Genomic DNA, 6,923 nt, shown 5'->3' on the forward strand with positions numbered 1-6,923 from the left:
AGATTCGTATGCCTGTCCCACGGCTCACTGAATGCTTTCGCTGGCAGATTATTATGTGGAGAACAGGTTTAATCTCCTCCTGCCTAACAATAAAATGAGTGTGTCCCCTTGTGATGTAACTGGTGCTCGTGTGAAACGCTCCAATACATGCGGTGTTGCTCTGCCCACTGTCCTAGGTGGGAGAGGGGTTGCTGACTGTGCAAATCACTTAATCTCCCCGTGCTAAATAAATATTTATAATTGCATGGGGAGTGTAAGGCCTTCCTAGGTTCTGGGATATTTTAATGTAAAAGGCAACCCTCTCTTTTTCGAGAGATAGCGCTCTTGGAAGGTCACAACACCTCACTTACTGACAGCCTTATTATATCCTTCTGCAGACCTGATGGACTTAGCCCGCCTGGAACTGATCCTAAGCAAAGTACATTTTAGTGCAGCCTCAGAAGTGTGACCTATAGCCTCTTCTGACCTAGTCCCCTATTCTGTTAGCCACCCCCCTTTTCTCAGGGAGGTACAGTGGCTTCAGTTCGAAGTACCATCAAAAAAAATAAAACAAATAAAAAAATCGAAACTAGTTGACTCACTTTCAAAGCCATGCACATAGGCAGATCACCCTACGTATCAGTTTCAATAGAACTTTCAGACGGTTTAAGAACACCACGGAGCAAGAAAACATTTAAATTGAAATCTTACATTTCTGAGCGATGCAAGTAAATGCTGCATATGTCTAAATGTATTTCTGTGTTCCTTGTGAAGGGCTCTAATTCGTACTGGTAGCACAGCGCAGTAGGAAAAATCGGGACACATAAATACCGGTGTACAACATGCGTCTGCAAAGCATAGCCTGGAGCATGGCTGGGCATGTGACGCCTCTACCCGGTACTGCCTTATGTATATGTACCTGAAGGCAGGATTACAATGGCTGGCATGGTGCATACCGCAGATGTCTGTGATCCCGAGGGCAAGCACAACAATACATGCCTGGGGTAGGTTAGCCTTTTGGCAGGCTCGAGTTACCGAGAGTACGCTCGGACTACAGGGGCTGCATGATGTGCAGCTTAGGGTAATCACTTGGCATGGGGGCACCTGGGTGCCATTCCCGTCGTTCAGCAAGGTTGCAGAGAACAATTAAAATGTCCCCTGCCGGCTGGCACATATCAGAGTTTTGGTTGCACGGCCAGGCGTTTGAATTCCCGCAGCAGCTAGTAACCTAAGAAATTGAATTTCACAGCCCATCTCTGAGCCAATAGCGGTAAAAAGCGACACACCCGATTTGAGCCCTAGGTTTCAGTCCTAGGCATAGCTTCATAATTCATAAACTGCGCTGAAATAGGTGGTTGAAACCGGGACAGAGTGCTCTCTAATGCACTAACAGCTAGGGTGATGATTCCTGTTCCAGTCCTGGGGCAAAAATATAATGGATGCTCCTTTACATATTAATACAAATACAGCGTTACGGAATAGAGGAGTACACAATAGTACTTCAGTTCATACCACTTCAGCGAGGAACAATGGACAATACAAAAATGTAATAGTAGGGAAAGTTTTACTGCAAATGGATCTCTACGAATGCATAGGTCAGGTGCTCTTCCCAGAGATATATAGTTCTTGTTGTGCAGTAACGGCCAGCGCTCCAAGACCTTAGTGGTGTAAGGAAGGTCTGTGCTCCAGGATCTTCTAGGCAAAGTGGGGGCTCTTAGCGGGAGCCGGCTAGAAGGCGGTCTGCGTCACCGCCAGCGTAAGGATTGTACATCGCCAGTCCGGCTTCAAAAAGGCGTTGCTTTCCAGTTTGGGCCCCCGGCACGCGCGCATGTGACCTAGCTGGCTGTTGCGGAAGTATGGAGGGCTAGGCAGGACACCTGGTTCAAACAGATTTGGCAGTGCTCTCTGTAGGAGCAGCTGCTGCTTGGGGGGCCTTTGGGGTGCAGCTTGATGATGGCACCATTGGTCAGTGAGTGGCGTGCTCAGTATGAGGCGAAGCCGGCACGAGCTGGTTCCCCCCTCAGCGCAAGGTGTGTACATCGGGCAAGGGTTGTAGTTTGCATGCGCCCATCTCCTGTACTTACTGCGCCAAGCTGTTCAGACTGACTGTTCATATTTATGATACTCTGCTCCATATGAGCTACGTCAGTCTCATACCATACCAGGCACTTTGACTCCCAAAGTATCATATATATGTTACTGTCTCACACATGCACACTTCAAGCTAGGGAATATCTCACAAAAGCAGCCTTAAACCCTGGTCTTCTTAGAGTTTCTTGTTACTGATATCGGTATGTCTCCCTCATCTTCATGGTTTGATTGCTAGCAAGAAAGTATCATTCATAGTCTTTGAAATGTCACACTTAGTGCACTGAAATGATGGAAATGTCACACATAGCAGTTGAAACCTTGGCAGCCATGGATGGGGGCGGCTAGATCTCGTTTGGCTATGCAAGAAAGCTATAATTTTGGCTTATTTATCTTAGCAACTAAGAAGCATTGACTAAGCCAACAGATGGGCTTGTTGTAGGTGTAGTGCCCCTTTTGTAGTAAATATAGGGAGGCAATGACATAGCGGCTAATACCAGGCAATATTCAGCACATTGCCTGAGCAAGCTGGGTAGCCCTGCAGATTAGTTGGGCCTGAATAAGCCACACATATACCGCCTACATTCTGGCCCACGCCCATTGTGGTGCAATAAGCTGAGGGGAACATGGGGTCAGAGCATATTTGGCTACCATGATTAAGAAGGATTGTTTGCTGTTCCCACTGCTCAGGAAGGGGTAAGTATTCGCTCATGTTGTTCACCCTCTTACACAGCAGGTACACGAGGACACCCGTGTTTATGTCACATATCCCATGGCAGGATAGTCACCAAAAGGGGGGAATGGCCATTGACATGCCTTGCCAGGACAGGGATAGCCACTCACACTAACTGGCGCCTCTAGGAAGATAAATTTTAGAAACACAGACTGGGTGTGCTGGGCCCAAAACCCTTCACCAAAGCTGCGGGGAGCATCAGGCTGTCAGGTGTCTTTGAAGGACGGGCAAGGGCAGTAAAGGGCCGTAGTGCGTGACACAGCATTTGCAGGGAGACAGAAGGGTCCCAGCGGATCCACCAAAGGGACTACAGCGAAACATGTGACACAGAATCTGGTAGTCTGACACCATTACTGGTGTGAGTATCAAGGGTCACAGGTGGATAGCAGGGACCGGGCATCTGTGACCAGTTGAAGGTTTAGCAAGCAGAGTAGGCTGCGTAAGTTGTCACTTCACACAAGGGTGCGGTGTCTAATAACAGTCACCATACACTTATTCCCTCAAACCTGTTGTGACACCATTACTATGTTCGCCAGGGATCAATCGAAAAGAACTATGAAATTGTCTGGCCAATGTGGCGAAGTAATCCCGTTGCATGGAGCTCGGTCGGGGGAGGGCAATGGAGGCTGCGTGCAGGAGGTTCATCTGCGCTATGTGTAAATTCACTGAGCAGAGGGGGTTTGGCTTCATTAGACATGGGTGCAACACGCCAAATTCACAGGGTGTTTTAGGACGATGGGGTACATCTGTCCAGTATAAGCATGGACCTGTTATTGCTGGATAGGGGAGAGGCCCTAGAATTAGCAGGATTAAGTAGGAATGCTGGCCTTGGTGGGGGCCCCTGGCTGCGACGGTCGCCACACCCAGGGCTGTGGCGGAGTTACATGGTGATCCAGAGCCGGAAAGGTACTCAGGGATACCCTCTTCAGGAGCACAAAGGGTGCTGAGGCCGAATATCCCCAGGAAGTCTGTGCGGTGGACCCTGGGGTGCGACGGCACCCCATCTGTCCTATGGGCGGTTGGAAACCTGTACAAACGGGGGTCGCTTGAACGCTGCGCCCCTCGTGGGGGGGGGCCGTGAGTTATATCCTGAATCCGGAGATCCGTCCCGTGTTTCTGTGCTGACCGCCGGCCGGAGTGTGCGAGGAGGAGGAGGTGGAGGACACCGAGTTGCTGCCTCGCAGTAACCCTGCCTCCTGCCGATCTTGCAAAAGCTTACACCTCTGTGCACCACTGGGCGCCGAGTTGCTGCTAGCGGCCCCCTCGTCTGAAGCAGCAGAGATAGAGGTCGGAGGGCAGAGACGAGGCAGAGACGAGGCAGTTGGACGCCGCTAAGTGTTCGGAGCCTCCCCCCCTAGTGACCAGAGCGGCTGCGGGCAGAGATCCCAGGCGGCCGCCGACTGCCTGCGCTGCAGAGGACGGCAGAGACCCGCGACCGGGTTCGGCAGAGATTTTGCGTGTCCGACGCTCCCTGTATCAGGTGAGGCGGCTGCCCTTGCGGCAAGTGCGTGCTCATTTTATTCCCTCTCAACAGTAGCGCCACAGGTGCAGGAGGGTTACGCGACAATGAAGGCGAATGAACTGGGGCAACAGTCTCTAAGGTGGTTTCGCATGGTATAATCACTGTACAAGGCTGTGGACTGTGGCCAAAACCACAAATCATTCCGATTTGCCCAGCGCTGTACTGTTGCGCAGGAGTTCCCGTTGGTGAGCGCGGGGATTACTTCTGGTGTGGAACAGACAGTGCCAGCTACGCCGATCCGGCTGCTCCCATTGCAGGTGTGGCAGAGGAGATCTGCCCTGGGACGAAGCCGCACTAGCCAGTATTAGAGTTTGAGGGCGTGGAAATCGTGCAGTGCTCATTGGTACGTTGCCGAGGAGCCCTGCCGTGCCCTCTGAACCCCCTGTGCGTCCGAAGCTCTGATCTGCCTGGAAGATCACATTACGCTGAACCACATCGAAGGGCGCTTAGGTGCTGGTGGTGTTCCCCGAGCTGTGTGAGCTGTGTGAGCGGGAGGTTCGGCGCGTGTTGGCACTTGATCTGTACTTAGGTTTTGCGACTCTCCCGAGTGCGGGAGAGTCGGGAGAATCGGAGCTGAGAAACAGCTGTGGTAGCAGGAGCTGCAGAGTTGGGGCGGAAAACGGCGCAACAGGAACCCGGGGGGCTGAGAAGGGGCCAAGAAGGGTCCAGTAAGAGCCCCACGAGCCCTGCGTGCCCCCGTAAGTAAGAGGAGCCAGAGCAGCAAGCGAAGTCTGCGAAAAAGTTAACAAAAGTCCGCGAGCCCCCACAATCGGAAGTCATCTTTAGCGACTTCAAGCCACTTTCTGGCTACTCCCCTATCCTCATCTCTGGGCGATCTCTTCGTCATTCAGCTTTGGGCCCCATCAAGGCCCGGAGGCCAAGAAGATCACTTGGGTCCAAAAAAACTCCACTCCAAGTTCACTTGCTTAAAGTATAAGTGAAATAGAAGGAGTGCAAAGGAGTAAAGAAGCGAAGTGGATAAAGAAATGAGATTGTGGAAAATTTGGCAACTGGTGACAGGTAAAAAATCAAAAAAAGGTCAATCTAAAAAATCCCTTGAGGAAGGCTCACCTTCAAATCAAAAAGGAATGACCGCAAGACCGAGAGAAAGACTGGTCTCAGCACCGACACCTGATATAACAACGTTGAGCCCGAGAAAGAAAACTGGGATTTATAAATTTTTCTATTTAAAGGACCCAATGGTGGTGATTTATGCACCAACAGCTGAGGCCTCCAATTTGCCAAGCCCTATCTTTCCAGACAGAATAAAAGCTCCCTCCATGCAATCTTTGATAAACAACAACGATGCTTCAATAGGGAAGCAGTCCCCACAGAATCTAATGACAGATCAATCATCGAGTAAGCTGGTAACAGTAAAAGCACAGGTGCACCAGTTTAAACCCACAACAATTGCAATGGAAACAACTAGTAGCGTAAATAAGGGAACTGTAGAGGAATTTGTGGAGGAAAAACCAAAGTCAAAACTAAACAAGTCAAGTAGAAGCACAAACATCAGAGTCACAGCAATCGAGGAAAATATAATTGTAAAGGACGACTCGGAGGAGCTCAAGGGGAAATTGTTAAAGTTAAGTGAATCATCAAAGCAGTTAGCCCAAGAGGAGGAACCCTGGTCAAACTCATTTCATCTATCTAATGAACCCAACTTTTTAGAATTCATGGAAACAATAACACAAAAAAAAGAATCTCAAGGGAACGCCTTGCCATCAGTAATTTGTACAGAAGTCCAACAGAGCAGACAGGGAATGGCGGTATCAACTCCACGAAGCCAGCTGTCTAATAATGAGCAACAACAGATTGGACTAGACGATAGCAGACGTTCTCAAACAAAAATAAATCCCTTGAATCTTTCTGTACCAATAACAATCTCATCCGTTAGTATGATTGATCATGAATCAGGGGATTCGGGGAAGTGCCATGAACAACACCCGAGTTCACAATGGAGTCAGTCTTTGCTAGGCACACTGGACCGAGCAATAAGGGTGTTGAATTATCAATCCGACAAAATGGAAGTCCAAATAGATCTTATAAACCTAATTGCTGGTCACATCTCAGGCATAAATGCGAAGATGGACTTAATTACGTCCCTATTAACAAACGGGAAAATCAGAGAATCAAACATACAAAGACAAACAAGTGCCTGATTGCGGCTGCGGAAGTATTATTGAGAAATTGGCAAGTCTCCCGGATATTTTAAAGGAAATTTTAGGGGCTGTAAAACTAACCTGTAATAACAAGCAGCATATGGAAATCCAACACAAGACGGACATGACGGCAATTTCAAAATGTAACAACTTAACAATAAAATCAAGTAGTAAAGTAAGTAGCGAACGAGAGCAAGCGGAATGCGATGAGCAATCAAACACAATAGACAACCTAATGGAAACAACACAGAATTCGCTCAAGAACCCACTTTTTGCAAAACCGAAAATATGGCAAAGAAAACGTGCAAGGAAGGCTAGGCTCAAATATAAAAAGCAACAAAGCTTAGATTCAGAAAAAAACTTTTCAATATTTAAAAAGAAATCACCCCGAGGTGGAAAAACAAAATCACTAAATGATTCCACGCATGGGGCTGCATTA

Source organism: Triturus cristatus, chromosome 5_2, assembly GCF_964204655.1.
Source record: "Triturus cristatus chromosome 5_2, aTriCri1.1, whole genome shotgun sequence".
In the NCBI taxonomy this organism is placed as follows: Eukaryota; Metazoa; Chordata; class Amphibia; order Caudata; family Salamandridae; genus Triturus; species Triturus cristatus.